Genomic DNA, 17227 nt, shown 5'->3' with positions numbered 1-17227 from the left:
GCAATTGGAGACCATGGAATCAAATGGGGAGGAAGAACGCTTCTGGACTTAGATTATGCTGATGATTTAAGCATATTAGATGAAAGTGTGAGCAAAATGAATGAATTTTTAGAGGTTTTGCGAGTTCAGGGTGCTAAAATAGGCTTGAAAATTAATGTTAAGAAGACTAAGTCACTAAGGCTAGGAATAAGTGAAGATGAACAGGTGACCTTAGGTAACGAAAAGATTGATCAGGTTGGGAGCTTCAGTTACCTTGGTAGTATTATTAGTAAAGATGGTGGGAGCAGTGAAGATGTTAAAAGTAGAATAGCTAAAGCTCAGGGTGTTTTTTCACAGTTAAAAAAAGTTTGGAAGAATAGAAAGATAAGCCTACAAACCAAGATTAGAATATTGGAAGCTACAGTGATGACAGTGGTCAAATATGGTTCTGAAGCATGGACACTCCGAAAAGCAGATGAAAATTTACTAGATGTTTTCCAGAGAAATTGCCTACGGATTGTTCTGGGTACCCGGCTGACTGACCGTATCTCAAACAGTAGGTTGTACGAAAAGTGTGGTTCAATCCCGCTTTCTGGGGCTATAATGAAAGAAAGGTTGAGATGGCTAGGCCACGTTCTACGGATGAGGGATGACAGATTACCGAAGATTGTCCTTTTTGGCCAACCGTCTGGGGCTACACGGAAAGCAGGTCGTCCTTGTCTGGGTTGGGAGGATGTCATAAATAAGGATTTAAAGGAAATGGGAACTTCCTGGGAGGGTGTAAAGAGGGAGGCTTTAAATAGATTAGGTTGGAGGAGGAGCGTGCGTAGCTGTGTTGGCCTCAGGCGGCTTGGTGCTGCAGTGAGTTATTAGTAGTAGTAGTAGTATATATATATATATATATATATATATATATATACATATAATATATATATATATATATATATATATATATATAGATTTACAGGTGGGACACAGGGACACAACTACAATGGCGCGTAAATAATATGGCGCGTAACAACTTACGCGCGCGGGGGGGCTTGGGGGGGGGCGAAGTGCCCCCACCAACTAGGTGTTGGGGTGGCGCGAAGCACCACCCCAACAGCTAGTATAGTTATATTTTGTTTCTTTTTGTATATTTACACCAGGTTATTGGAGAAATAAAAGGGAATCTTTAAAGACTATGTCCGTGTCCATACCTTTTTTTCTGAAACTTTCAAGGATCATTGCCTGGGCTAATGAAACCACACCTGTTTGCTAATCAGATTTCTGTAGTAATGTGTTCGACAATTAATTATATCTAGCTACCCTCATATGCAGCAGGAACATCTAACTAGATGGATAATATCTTGTTCTAGCTTTTCTTACATTATCCAAACAGGAAGATAAGTGATTTATCTCAGTAATGCAGTGGTAATATGCTAGACAAATAATTGGCTCTAGCTAGCCAATTATCTCCCTTAGGTGCAGCTTGAACATCTAACTAGGTAGATATTACTTTTTCCTAGCCTCTCTTATATCATACAACTATGAAGATAAGTGTGTTCTGTAAGTAGTTTGGTGTTAATATGCTAGACAAATAATTGTCTCTAGCTAGACAATTATTTCCCTTAGGTGCAGCTTGAACATCTAACTAGGTAGATATTACCTTGTCCTAGCCTCTCTTATATCATAAAACAATGCAGATAAATACGCTAGTGATTTTTTCCCGTATGAAGATGTTCTTGGCGCTAAGAAACTTTTATATAGCAGTTGTCGGATATTATCGCTACTCTTTCTCGCTGCTCTGCAGAAAATATTGATATTCAGGAGTTCGTAATCAAATCCCCCTCTGAAGTCCCTAGCATTCCGGCGTCAGCTTATTCTATCCTTACCGCCAAAGTCAACCAGTGCCTTGATCAGTTAAAATCACTTGCTCACCTCAATAGTCCAGCAACATCTATAAATAGTTCTTTGGTCTCAGATAGTAAGGGTACCAATCGCAAACCCTCGTACGCCGTCGTTCTTAAATATCCGCCTCCAGAACTAAGAGACCCCGTTTCTCGCAAGGAAAAGCTTGATTCTTTCGCCGGACATGACGGAATTGTGTCGGTAAAGTCCGATCCGGTAAGAAAAAGATGGGTTGTTGTTACGCGGGATAAAGTTTCCGCCAATTCTCTTGCCGCATCTGCTGTTGCGAGCTATCCAAATATTCTTGCTAAAGTGATTGATCGCAAACCTCTTGGAGTAATTAGGGGACTTCCTGATACTGTTTCTAGCAGTATACTCATCTCCGTTATTCCTGGTCTTGTTGAGGCCAGCCAGATCGGCTCTTCTCATACATTTCGTTTAGAGTTCCTTGATTCCGCTGCACTAAAATCTGCCATCGCTACAGGTCTGCGCTTGGGTTACGAGTCTTTTAAAATATCGGAATACAAAGAATTGCCCAGACGGTGTCTTAGATGCCAAAGTATCCATCATTCGTTAGCTCACTGCCCATGTGCCCCGAATGAGATGAAGTGCTCTAAATGTTCTGGATGCCATTCCAATACTAAAGACCATCCTTGCTTAGAGGCTCCGAAATGTGCCAATTGCGGCGAAGCTCATGTTTCCTATAGTATGAATTGCCCAGTGATCAAACGCGCTCTAAACTCTGCTCCAAAATGAATCAAGCCACTATTTTAAGTTTTGCTTCTCTCAGTATTAACGGCACAAAAGACAAAGACTTGTTAATTAATGAATTATTAGTCCATGACATAGTGTTCTTGCAAGAACATCTTTTGACCAAATCAAACGTTTCTAGCCTGAAGCGATCTTCTGTCCACCATTTTTTTTCACAAGAGGCCAAGAAAACTAGAGGCCGCCCTTCCGGTGGCCTAGCAATTTTTTTCCGTTCCCCATCAAAGCCCTCTGTGATTCATTGTGATGATAACATCTTAGCGATTCAATGTGACAGTACCGCCTTTATAAACGTTTACTTACCTTGCGATCGACGTTCTATAGCATCGTTCACATCTTTCGCTAAATGTTGCTCCAGTTTAAAGTCTCTGCTCGAAAGTCTACGTTTGAAAGACCTAAATTGGGTTTTAGCTGGTGACCTTAACTGTGACATTCTTGGTACCTCCGATAGATCAATCCTCTTGCAAGAATCACTTGCTAGCATATATCACGTCGCAGTTAAGAGCCTCCCATTCACGTATATTCATAACAGAGGCTGTTCAAAATCGAACCTGGATCACGTGATCTCTTCCAGTTCCAGCCTAATATCATCGATTGTCTGGGTGGACGAAGAGAAGATTGATGACAATCACCTTATTCTTAGCTGTAATTTGTCCTGTGAGCTATCTGGCAAAACACTTTCGGCTCAGCCGAAGTGGCATACGAAGTTGAACTGGGATCGTGCTAATGTCCCACTATACCTTGCTTTGCTAACTGCTTTACTGTCGACCATAAAAGTGCCATATCACCTGCTGCAAACGTCAGTTTCCTCGCCTTCAAGTAGAGTTGACCTAAATTGCTATTATTATCAAATTGTTCATTGTCTTAAATCAGCTTCCAAAGCTGCAGTGCCTGTGGATAAAGTTAGGATTGGTACAAGAAAGCTTAATTGGAACGTTGATCCTGAAGTAAAAGGTGCTAAGCAAAAAGCCAAATTTTGGCTACGTATGTGGATATCATGTGACCGACCATCGTCCGGAGCTGTTTTCTCTGTGAAACAAAAGTGTAAACTTGAATATAAGGCCAGTTTGAAGAGAGCACGCTTGAATGCATGGCCAGGCCCCACCAATAAGGCCTCCTGGAATAAGGTTATTAATAGTGAGAAATGTTCCCCATCTACCCTATCTTGTCTCCAGCTAGCTAATTTTGTTGATCATTATAAGCGTGTGTTCAGTGTATTTAATAGTTTTCTTCAGTCTTTTTATTATAAGTTGCTTAAGCCACTTTTACCATACCGTCTCCTGCAGGCTCATGTCCAGCCTGTAGCAATATCTGAAATTCGCCGGGCTTTAAGAAAAATTAAGCGTTCAAATAGCCTTGATGGTGACGGCCTTTCTTACCGATTTTTTGCTTATGATTGTCCTGCTCTACTTAACCATCTACAAATATTCCAGTTTTGCTTAGCACAGTCGCTTGTTCCTGATAGTTTCCTTTGTGGCCGTGTAACGTCTATTCAAAAGTGAGGCAAGGACTCCATGTCATGTGTGAATTATCGCCCCATTACAGTATCGTGTTTCTTAAGTAAGTTGCTTGAACATTTATTATTACCAGAAATTGAGTCGAATTGTGATTTTACACCTTTTCAGTTTGGTTTTCAGAAAAGTTTCGGCTGCTCCCATGCACATCATGTTTTAAGCCGACTCATGAATGATGCCGTAAAAACTAAAATGTCTTTATACTGTCTTACTGTTGATATTTCTGGAGCTTTCGACAATATTGTGCACTCTCAGGCTTTATTTTCCCTTGCGTCTTCAGGTGTTAATCCTTCCGTACTAAGTTTATTGTCTTCTTGGTATTCAAAGTCTAAAATTCAAGTTACCTGGAATGGCCAAATATCTGACCCGGTAAAAATCAATAAGGGAGTTCGGCAAGGTGCCGTATTGTCTCCTAGTATATTTAAATGCTTGCTTGCCTCGTGCCTGCGTCCCCTTAGAAGTTCTGTTTTTTACGGTAGTATTGGTTTGTCTTCTATTGTATATGCAGATGACGTTCTTCTTGTTGCCCGGACTCGCCGTGGATTGCTTTCTAATTTTACTATATTAACCAATGAACTATCTAAGATTGGACTGTCAGTTTATGCGTCTAAATGCGAGTTTATTTGTTTTAATAGCCCTTATGTGGTCGCTCCATTCGTTGCTAGGACTGCAGTTCTACCATGTTCTTCTTTAGTTAGTTGGCTTGGTCTGTGTTTTGGCCCAACACTTTCCACTACCTATTCATCCCTAGTGAATCAAACCGTGAAAAACCTACGCGTCGCTTACGGAAAAATATCTCCAAATAAATGCCGTTATAACCACAACGGTTTGTGCATGATTTATAACGCTTATTGCGCCCCTGTGCTTTTGTTTTTATCAGGCATGGCTCATCTGTTTCGTAAGAAAGATCGACATACTCTACGTACAGCTTATTTCAGATATTGCAAATTCCTCCTCCGGCTTCCTAGATGGCACCAAAACAAAAAAATAATTGCTCGATGTGGTTTAATTGATGTACCTCCTCGGATTCGGTCTTCCAGCGATGATTTATGTAAAAAGACTATCAACTTTATTCAGTTTTATGACCCTCTGCAGCCTTTTTTCCATATTGATACTGGTTAATTAGTCCATGTTGTCTTTTGTTAGTTTGAATTTTGTTTTTCTTCGCTGTTTATCGTATTTTTTTTGTTTATTTATAATACTCCGTACTTTGTGTTTTTATACTTTACGGGTAATAAAGTTCATTCATTCATTCATTCATTTGGTGGTAATATGCTAGACAAATAATTGCCTCTAGCTAGACAATTATTTCCCTTAGGTGTAGCATCAACATCTAACTAGGTAGATGATACTTTGTCCTAGTTTTGTTATATTATCCAACTAGGCAGAAAGGTCGGGGCCTCCCCCGGGGCACCCAGCGTATCCCTAGGTGGCGATAGTGGAACATCCCACAGATATGTAGAGCATAGGAGGCAGGGATCAAGAGGGAACCTTGTCCTTGGGATTTCATAATAAAAACTGGGGTACCCTCATACGGGGCCGTAAACACAGGTGAAGGAGGAAGAAGGTCCCTCAAATGTACACTCAACAGAGCTCACCGGTGCGTGCACACATCCCGCGAGTTACAAAACTTCTCCCAGTAATGGGTTAAATTGTTTGGTGATGCAGAACACCATTGTGGGAGGATCCTCTATGGGAGGGTAACTGCAGCAGGGCGTAAGACCCAGATTTATAATCAGCTGCCTCTGCAAAGTGCTACCTCGACTCTTTCGGGGTACCAGCAAGACTAGGTATCTTGCGTTCAACTCCATCCCTACTTGAGTGCACTCCTCTAGGAAATTATAGCCTAGTAAACGACACAGCTTTTGCAGGGGATTCTGACTAATAGATAATTCTTCTGAGTTTTGTCCATTTTGATGGGCTTTTCGGGCTGAAAAGCCACTTCCTAGCTAATGTATCTACTATGGGTTGCCCCCCCCCCCATTGTAGCATAATATTTTCGGAGGTAATAAGAGTCGGAGGTAATAAGCTTGAGACTGTCTCTGCAGCCTCTCGATTATTGTTGATAGAAGAGCATTGGCAATTGCTGAAAACTATGTTGTGACCAAGATGGGCCTAGGATTGCACAAAGTCTCTATTCATACTGGAAGTCCCAGGGACTTCTTGCTGCCCGGTTTTACGCTGGCTTAAGCACTTCAGTGTGGACTTGGGAAGATGTGTTGGTCCCTGTCCAGTGCTGATAAGCGGGACCATTACTTTTCCCAGGGCCAAAATAATTTCAAAGATTTAAAGAATATGAAAACTGGAACTTGAAACGTCACGACATTCAAAAATGATTATCGTATGGGTATTTTAACTAATGAATTCAGACAAATCGAACTTGATTTATTAGGATTGTCAGAAACTCGTATCTCAGTGGTAGAAAGCATGAAATTAGTTGATATAGAATTTATTTACTATTATTTATTAGAAATTTATTATTATTAAAATTTATTATTAGATTTATTTATTATTTACTAGAATTTATTTACTTATTCGAATCAAAAGGTCTAGTGACCTTTTTAATTGGTCAAAATGATTAGAGGGTAACTAGACCTCCTCAGACGCACCCTTATTCCCCAATGAAATCCGATCAAACTTTTCAGTTAGTCGTTTGATTCATCATAGTTGAAAAGCCCAGCAAACGACACAGGAAGGATGGAGTAAGACATGGAGTAGGGTTCATGATGAATATGGAAGCTGCTAAGTCTTGCTTAGGATGGGAGGGTATTGATAATAGAACATTAATCGCTCATTTTATGACTAAGAAATTCAGGGTATCAGTCATAATAGTATATGCCCCTGTAGAACCGAATGAGGGAAATACTGGTGACTCAGATGAATTTTACTTACAGCTAAAGAAGTAAATAGACAGGGTCAAAGGGAAGGATGGAAAAGGCCGTAAAGTAGGCTCGACAGTTACTTATATGTACTTCGAGATACTAGAAAGTATCCAGCGTTGGAAAACTGACCACCGCGCCAATCTGATATCTTCTCCGAAAAAGAGGCACAGAACCATCGAGCTAGTATTTGCAGTTAATTTAAATGATTATTTATTGCATCAGCAAAGTTTACTGTGCGATTTGGTCCTAGATAGAAGGTGGTAAGAGTGGATATGACATCGCAAGGGCTTTGGCAGCTACTCTTGATATAGCATGCCTGGCGTTTGTTGATATTAGGAAGTTAATAACATGTTCAGATCCATGCATTCCATAAAATAGAAACTCCATCAGAGCTATAATATGTAAAGTATCCTGTTCAAAATTGCACAGGTGAAGAGAATCATTATGAAATATTGTGAGCCAGGACACTCTTATTCAAGTAGATGCAATATTAAGTTTTAATGAGAGGGCTCGGCGGTTCAGTTATTCAGTTGTTCAGAGGGCTAAACGACGGTTCAGTTACACGCATACCATTGTCAGGATATGTTAAAAATCCTACTGTTAAAACATTTTCTAAAAGTGTCTATCGAGCTACGAAGTTTTAGATATTTCATTTTATTTCAACTTTAATTTTTAGTTCAATATTAGAACCGTAGACTTTTGAATTGAAAAATTAGACCACTAGACCTGCAATATTCCGATTTTCAAATTAATAGCGTAAGATTGGTTTTGCTGCCCAAACCAAATACACCAGAGCCTAATAGTTACGCATGCTCAATAATTAATTCCAATAAGCTACACTGAACGCAGGAAGGAAAAATGATTGAGGCGCAAATTTAACTAATTGGCTTGAAACAAAGACATATTCCTTTACTTGTTTTTGTACTGAAGCTATATGCGACCAAGGGAAGCAATTTCAAATGATTCTAGAACAGAGCTGCCAACTTGCATACTTTCACAGTTTTGGTATTCTTTTTTGCCTCATTGCACTCTTTTCCTACACGACCGGTAATTCCCCTTTTTTGCCAATTTTTAGTCAAGATTCCTATTTTGCATTCTCTTATGAAATGATAATAGAAAAGTTCTAAAGAGATGAAACAATTCAAAAAATAATTAGGCCGTAAAATATGCAACAGTCTGATATTTATTATCTCTGCCTGTGACTTCCCTGGTCTTCCAGCGGTCTTTCTAACATTCTCAGCCATTTAAGAAGCAGTGGATCTAAGTCAAACTAACAAGTAGAAATATGTAAATTGGAAACGCAAATTTAGTAAAAGAAGTCAAAAGCTTGTTGGTGCAATCATTTCTTTCAAAAATAAAAAAGTGAGTATGCAGTAAGATGATGAACAAGCAACGACCAAAATAAATCGTTTCATAGTCTACTCTCAAACTAACAAAAAAAAATCATAGATTAGGTCTTCTCATTATTTTAAAATGCAAATGGTCCAACTCGGCTTGTGATAGCCAAATAATTTATTTTGAATGCGGCCCATACTATCAGAATATAACATCTATAATCTTAGTATACTATCTAATATCATACTATCTCTTCACCTGAATATATTGTAAAATCCCCAATGGAAAGCATCACTCTATCGCTTACAGAGGTTTTCAGACGCTTACAGAAATTAGATACTAACAAATTGCCAGGACCAGATAACCTACACCCCAGGCTATTAAAAGAAACTGCAGCTATCATAGCAGAACCGCTTAGGGGAATTTTCCAGACATCACTTACTTCTAGAGAGCTGCCAGCAGACTGGAAAATAGCCAACATTACACCGGTTTTCAAGAAAGGTAATCGTTCTAAGCCTGAAAACTATCGGCCTATTAGCCTGACCTCAGTCGTCAAAATACTTGAGTGCATAGTCAACGATTCCATCCTTAAGCATTTGACAACCAACAAGATCTTGCCCCCAAGTAGCATGACTTCCAGTCAGGACAATCAATTGAAACAAACCTCTTGGAATCATACAAGGAAATCACAGTCCTAATTGACCACGAACATCCAGTTGACCTGCTCCTGCTGGACTTTGCTAAGGCCTTTGACAAGGTTCCTCACAGTCGACTGTACTCCAAAATATCCGCTATGGGTATCAATCAGGCTGTTGTAGACTGGATGATGAATTTCGTTACAAATTGTAAGCAGAAAGTTCGCTTATTTGCTACAGATGGCAAACCAATCTACTCTGACGAGGCCGAAGTAATGAGTGAAATACCACAGGGAACTGTACTGGGTCCAACTCTCTTTCTGATTTACATCATTGACATATTTAACAATTTTGACAATGGAATGCACCTATTCGCTGATGATGCCAAACTCTTTGGTATTGCGTGCCCTAAGAGTATACAGCGACTGGGCTCTACAAATTTAATGTAGGTAAATGCTGTGTATTACACCTTGGACCCAATAGCCCAATGGCAAACTACACGATCTACAACCCCACCACCAAAGTAAGAGAGCAACTAGAGAACAGAGCAAAAGAAAGGGATCTTGGTGTCATCATTGATGATAAACTTAAATTTCACAGCCATGTCCAGCATGTTGTTTCCCGTGCAGGCTCCAGTCATGGACTACTTAAACGAACTATCAACAGCAGACAGGCATCTATGTTTATAAAACTATATAAGGCTCTCGTCAGACCCCATCTCGATTTTGGCTTGTGTCGTACTGGTCCTTCTTATCAACTGTCCTTTCTTTGGCGGCATCCTCAGTACAAACCAGCACAACACAAGAGGACACTCCAATAAGCTACCAAAGTCAAGCTCCCGATCGAAAATTCGCCTAACATTCTTCTCGAGAAGAGTCATAAACCATTGGAATCAACTGAAAGATTCAACTGTCAGTGCTCCCTCCATCGAGTCCTTCGAAAACCAACTTGACAAAGAGTGGGAGAAGAAGCAGTGGAGGTTCGACTGGCAGTCATCAACTCAAGAGCACTACAGGTCTGAAAGACCTTAAACTTCCCAGATGGATTAAGGTGAATAACAGAATAAGGCACATTATGAAAATATGGAGTAGTAGTAGTTTAGGGACTTCTTGCTATCTAGAAAAATAGTTGAGTTACGTTCAATTTAATTAGTTCCTGCTGTTTTAGTAGAATTTCAAACAAAAATAAATAGAAGAGTGATCACAACAGTGAGAGGGGCTGCAAAATTCTGTGACTTACACATTTTTTGTAGCAAAACCAATTTTTTCTGCCTTCATTAGCACTCTATTGAAAACTCAGCAGTTGGCAATCCTAGCGTCAAATGTACACACTTTCAAAAGTAGTAAGAAAGAATCCAAGGTCAAGCACTAGATATGATATAGTAGCTTTTTACTATTTTACTGAGCTTTAGGAAGGAAGCTATAATTCATCTTTGGGTGTGTACCAAAAATAATATTTGAAATGATTATTGAAAGCTCAGAATAAATAGCCTAGTTGAAATTTTGTATGCTAATTTGGTTAATAAAAACTTATTGCATATTATAAAGCTAATTTTTTAATTGAGCCCAGAAATGTAACTTAGTACTTTATCTATAGTTTTTAGACTATGATGTGAAGTTAAAAAAGTAGGCTAGTTAAAAAATAATTTTATGTAAAAATCAGCTTTTAAACTATTCCTTAAACAACTCTTGATGATGTTTCTATGCCCTGCTGAGATGAAAAATAAAAAAAACATCAGTGCCCCACCCCCCCCCCCCCACCCAAAAAAAAATTCTTGTTCAATGTGGAGGGTTGTGATTTATTTTCAAAATGACATTTTACTCTTGAAGCTAATGAAAATAGGCCAATGGTAAAATTCTAGTTTTGCCACTTTTTGCTATCTTGGAAAGGGGTTAGGTTAGGAAAATGAAACTTTCAGGGATAGAAAAAATTTCAGATTAGTTGATGTTTAAAAGTATGCATCAATTTAAGTGTTTTAAGTTGAATTTACGAGTGAAATGATTATTATGTTCAGAAAGGGCAACAATTGCATCAAATTATGTGCCTATCTTAGTCCTATATAAATAACAGAATTGTTTACACTTTAACCCAAACTTTAAAAATTGAATATGAATATAGTACAGTAGAGAAGGCATAGAGATTAAAGTATACAAAAAAACAGTTGAAGGCATAGAGTTAGTAAGTAAAGTAAGTAATTAAGATGGCACTAGACCCTTAAGGTCCAAACTGGTGGTGCTGATCTCTGTTTGATGGCCCTTCAGCAAGGAAGTGCAATGGGGGTTTGGGGACCAACCATCCTGTGCTTTCACACACCCTTCCTGCTTACCTTCCCCAGATTTCTCCAGGTACCCATTTAGAGCTGGGTCGACTCTGGCTGAGCTTACAGAGTCTCGCCACTGACCCCCATCCCAAACTAAATAACTAGTCATAACTGGGATTGAAGCCATAGAGTTAGAGGCATACAAAAATATTTGAAGGCATGCAGATGGAGGCCTACAAACATATTTGAAGGCCTTTGTTTGTACTGTGGTCAACTTGCTCAAGAGCTTGTCAAATTAACATTTTTGAAAAGTTTTTTGTAAAATGGACAAGTTTTCAATCTTTTCTGAGCCATAGCCTAAAAGTAAATTATTTTGGAAAACATAAGAAAGTTTAAATAGCAAACAGTTTTAGCTTTTGTATTAGACATAAATTTAGAAGAGAATATCTGTACTTGGGACAGGCCTGAAAAGACACCCTTGTCATCTTGCAAAAAAAAAAAAAATCACAAAGAAATTGCTCAACAATATCTTTGCAATAGGTGACTTCTGCAGAAGTTTAAAATTCAAAATCACCATTTTGTCATAAAGTTGATGGGACCTCAATTCTGGGTTCACTCTCAAAAATATTCTTTGTGAACTTCTTGAAATGTTTAGGGAGACATAGGTTTTGAAGTGGCCATTTACTTTTGCTTGCTTATTCATCAGTTCCCTGGGAAAAAGAATTGGTGGATCTGAAATGTTCTTCTTACCATTTTAGATTAAAATTGAATTTGTTTCTGTGACAATATTTCATTCCATACTTGGGACTGTCCCAAGTATTGATACTTGGGACTGTCCCAAGTATTGGTAACTATGAGGTACAAAAACTCTTTCATTCCCTATTTTGTTTTGCATTTTAATAATTGATTTAACTTTGTAACTATGTTTATCCCTTAACATTTATATTATCATTGTAATTGTAATTGTTCTGATGTGCTTATGCTAGCTTGTGTGCTATTTTAGCCAATAAATCATATTCTATTCTATAAAGGCATATTAGGGTCTGTCCTAAGTATAGTTACCACTTGTCCCATCTATAGAGCCCGATTCCGTACTTGGGACAAAATGGGGGCTATGAAATTAATTCCTTTCCTTAAAAACCGAATGAGCTCCCAGTTTCAAACCTTGGGGATAACTTTGTTAGTTAATGCAAAAAGATGTTGATATATTTTTTTGGTCTCATCACAAAACATGAGGAAGTTGGACGCAAACAAAAAAATTGTCCCAGGTACAGATACTGTCTCCTATTTTAAATTCAGAGAGTATTTTCTAAATATCAGATAAAATTTCAGTAGTATTTGAGTTAAAATTGGTGTCTAGATTTTGGTATATAACCATATGGGCTTTTTTTGCCTTTGACAATTGACAACTTGACTCATTTCTTTAGATACTCACACCATTCATATCTGCAAGTGTAAGAATAATTTTCAACATTAGCATAGATGTATAGAATATCTCCAGTATTATTTTTATGATACTGTAAATGGATGTACAGGCTAAATGAGATCCTTAGAAGTTCTCCTCAAGCTCCTGTCTCCATCCCATTTTTGTGTTTAAAAATCGATAAACCAATTTTTTATTCTAAGAGCTCATGAATTAGCCTAAAAATTTAAAATGTGTTTGATGTCAAGCCTATTTGAGAGAGGATAAGCTATATCCTAAACTTTACTTGCAAAATTCATCAATGCTAAAAAATTGGTGGGAGTTATAGGGGACAAAAAAAACTTCAAGACCTAAAGGAATGCAACCTTGTTGTTGTTGTTGTTGTTTTTTTATTTTTCTTCACCGAAAATGCCAAAAAAATCCATTTTTCAATGAAAATGTGAAAAAAAAGGATCTTTATAATCTACAGAGCTAGTGGGCTACAGTTGCATTCTTTACGAAATAATGATAGAAAAAGTGCTAACATAGTAAAACAAAAATCAAAGAAAAATTCCCTGGGTGAAAAATATACACCAGTATTATATCTATTATCTCTGTCTATGACTTTCCCCCATCTTCCAGTAATCTTCCCAGCATTCCCAACCATTTAAGAGAAAGTAGATCTAAGTCAAATTAACAACTGTAAAAGTACAAAGTGGAAACTCAAATTTAATAAAAGAAGTTATAAGCTTTTTAGTGCAGCCATTCTTCTCAGATATAACAAAGTAAGTATGCAGTAAAGTGATAAAGCAACAACAACCAAATCAGCTGTTTCATAATATTTTCTAAAAATGACAAAAATTCTGCAAAGACTTTAGAGCCATGCATTATTTAAAGTGTGAATGGTCCAACTTGGCTTGTCATAGCCCAAGAATTTATTTTGGATGGGACTCATACTATCATGAAAATATGGGAAAAATTGTAGTTTAGGAACTTCTTGTTATCTTGGAAAATAGTTGAGTTAGGTGAATAACACTTTCAGAAATGAATTCTGGGTAAAGACTTAACCTGAGACATTATCAATGAGTCACTATGTCTTTTTGGTTCTTGGGATTAAAGGATTGCATAGACAACAGGCTTTGAAAGCTAAGCATATTTTCTATCTAACCATAATGTGATTTGTTTCAAATCCCTTTTATGGGCTTTGTGTTTTCTGGAAGTTGGAAGTGTGATATTAGGTTTATTATATTGTAGTGTTGCAAGAAGATAATAAGAACATAATAATCCAAGATGATTAATGCTGAAGCTAATTGATGATCTATGATTTTTGAATTATGGTGCTTATGGCTGAATAAAGATTTTGAAAAGGGAGATAGAACTTACTGGTGATGTGATGTTTTGTTAACTGCCAATATAACTTCAGCTCCCCCTCCATCAAAGAGTCGGTTGCCCCCCCCCCTCAAGACAAGATGCTCCCTATGCCCATGGTTATTTCTCAACTGAGTTATTGCTCTTCTTTGAAATAGCTTGATTGGGTGGCCTCTTGTTCTGGAAAAATTATCTAACTGAAAGGAGAATTCTCTAGAAATGGCGTTTAGGCTAAAATAATATCTCCCTTTTCCTTCTTCAGTGCAGGATGGGAAGCTTAATTCTCTCAAGATGCAAGAGGTAATGACTATATTTCACGTCTTTTATGTTCTTGTTGGTAAATCTTTTTACAGGTCCCAGTACCTACTGGCCTCCCTTGTTGAGACAGGTGGCAATGCACACAACAAACTTTATGTCTGGGTAGATTTAGTCTTTGAAAAGCGTGTCCATAATACCAGGTGACCTGCTACTAAAGGTCTATTTTATTACATTCAGTGTTTGCTTGGCCCTTGCTGCAGTTTTCCAAGAGGATGGCTGTATTTTCAGCTCAGACTTTAATATACTTTCTTGCGAAAAGGAGATGTTAAGATCTATCTGCTGAAGTAATGTAATGCTGCTACACCTGTTTTTCCCCAAAGTGGATTATTTTACACTTCTGGATATAAAAGCACACCAAATTTATGGGGATTTAGTATCAATCAACACTGCATCACTGATATTTTGATATTCTTGGCTCCAAGTGTTTATGTTTGGCATATTTAATTTTTTAAACACCAATTGTAAATATCAGTTACTGTTCCTTGAAGTTAAATTAAAAAAAAAACACAATTTTTCTTTCCAAAAAGAGTAAAAAGCAATTTCTATTTTTATTTAGACATAAATTAGCTTATAATACTACATTTGCAATATATTTATATCACCCTAATTGAAAAAAACAAGGCCTAAACAGACAGAAATTATAATGAGCAATGAAGTCGACCTTAAAACAAACACAGATCATCCCAAATAAGTGAGTGTCTTTTCCTCAAACCTCCCATCAAAAAGATACTATGTTTTTGCTCACAAACAATCTCTGAAATTTTCAAGCCTTTTTTCAGAACTTGTATTTCGTTTTTAATTTCCCGCCCAATTATCACGTTTCTGCAATTTTTTTTTTCCTTTAGGAATTCTTTTTTTAATTTTTTCTAAAATTAGGCTACTTCTTTTTTCCTCGATCTGTAATGACTTTTGGAATAACAAAGTTCTAAGAACTTTTATTTGCTAAACATTCTGTTTCCGCCGTCCTAACAAAAAACTGTTACAGAACATTGTTTGCTAACAAATGAAAGGTGAAAAAATATTCCGACCATAGTCTGTTAGACAAAAATACTATATTTTGCATGCATTTATAATTTTCGTTTTGTTTATATATATTTATATTGTAATATCAAGTTTGCTATTTTGATATTTGTGTCTTTTATCTGTTTTGGTTGCCGCGAGAGATGGGCGTCGACTCTATTCTTGTGCCCTATTCAAGTGCCCTACTTAGCCAGGTTTCAATGGAGGTTTTAGGGGAGGGGACTTAATTATAGGGGCGCAAAATTTCAAATGATTCAAATAATATTTATAATTATTTTGTAATTTTTTTAAATTTTATTCTGAGCAAAATAAATTAGAGTGCGCAGCTGACAGCTAGTAGAAGCAAATTGAATCCAAGATTTTCTTCTTTTTTTTCCATATCGTTTCCCGTATAAAGTAAGAAAAGTAAGATTTGAATGAATGAACAATTTTGATGATATATGAAAAGTTTTGTTTAATAAATGAAAACTTGACCTGAACATTTTTGAAAAACAGGGGGGGGGGTCTGATCAAGATTTCACCCCGGGAGAATAATAAGCTAGAACAACCACTGTCTGGCTTAGCTTTGTCTTTTTGTTGTTATTTTTTTTAGTTGGAAAGTATTTTATGTTGAGCTTTTTCAGAGAGGAGGGCAAGACCTGACTTGGTGGTGTTTGTGCCATCCCTTCAAGGGATCTAGTTTTTAAATTTTAATAGGCAACGCCTAGAAGTGTAAAGAATTTAATAGAAAGGAAGGATTATATTCTATCCAGAAAAAAACTGGAATTTCTAATTTGGAAACAGTTCCTAATTGTTTTAGTAGATTGTTGCTTTTTTTCCAAAGGTTGTTACTGACTTTTTTTTGAAAAAAAAAATAGTTTTTAAATCCCATATTAAAGGATTACTGAATAGAATTTTAACCTGGAATATCTACTAACACTCTGAAGAGGTGCTCCATTTACGCTCGGTCTAACTGTGTATTTTCGTTTCCTCTTCACTTTCTTGAAAATAACAGTTGTAACCTTTACTGTTGCTGAAACACCCTGAAGAGGTGCTCCATTTACGTTCAATCTAACTGTGTTTTTTCGTTTTTACCCTTCCCGTTCAGTGTTTAGCCTCCCCTTCCTGGCACGCAAAATTGAGCAGCCAAAAAGAAAGTATAAAATAGGTACCTCTAAATATCGATCAGAAGTCTTAAGGGGTAACAAAAAGACCAGATATCAAAAAAAAAAGTATTAGGACAGGGGCTGGTTGGTCTCCAATTACCTCTGGCTTATAAAAAAAAGACTAGAACTCTAAGAAAATGTCCGTATGAATTCCAATAACAAATACTGTCTGTAAGCAATGGACAAATAGCAAAACTGACAGCCCTTTCCCTAAGGGCTGTGGGGGGTCATGTCATCCCCAGAGGAATTTCTATTGGACCTTTGAATTACGATGAACCAAATGGCTATCCCAGAGTTTTATTTCTATATCTTTCGAGAGAAAAGGGGCGTTGGAAGAGGGATAGCTGCCCGCTACTCTGTTTGGTCACTTAAAAAGCGCTTAAACTTTTAATTCTGGTTCGAATGAGCCCTCTCCCAATCTTCTAAGACCCTTGGTTTGATACGATTGTCCCTGGGGGAACTTATTATAAGTTTTCTTTAATTTTGGTCAATACAGAATTAGTTGTAAGGGAGATACTAGGGGATAGTGGAGGTTGAAATTGGCATATAATCCCAAGGGCTGTCTCCAGGACTTTTGCTTGGTGGTTTTTTTTTGGGGGGGGGGGAGGGGGAAGTTTAACATTAAACTCAAAAACGAGCAGAATTTATTCCGTATAGGAGAGTAACTGCCTCTTCATCATCCCCACCTCCGCCTCACGGTGGTAGAACTTA

At 37.5% G+C, this 17227-nt stretch overlaps 1 protein-coding gene across 5 annotated transcripts in view; it reads left to right on the top strand.

The window, feature by feature from the left end:
* LOC136029973 (transcriptional protein SWT1-like) overlaps positions 1-17227 on the top strand; it is a 32599-nt gene that overhangs the window by 11261 nt on the left and 4111 nt on the right. Inside the window, exon 1 of one of the 5 annotated variants that reach the window (XM_065708543.1) lies at positions 10172-10362. The exons of 3 other annotated variants lie outside the window; for them this stretch is intronic. The gene's annotated coding sequence lies outside the window, so the exon portion shown is untranslated. Of the gene's footprint in view, positions 1-10171; positions 10440-17227 lie in introns of those variants that run through there. One more of the 5 variants, XM_065708542.1, reaches the window with a different exon arrangement.

The sequence above is a fragment of the Artemia franciscana genome, chromosome 8 (genome assembly GCF_032884065.1).
Source record: "Artemia franciscana chromosome 8, ASM3288406v1, whole genome shotgun sequence".
NCBI lineage: Eukaryota > Metazoa > Arthropoda > Branchiopoda > Anostraca > Artemiidae > Artemia > Artemia franciscana.
This window is presented reverse-complemented; position numbering and strand designations above follow the sequence as displayed.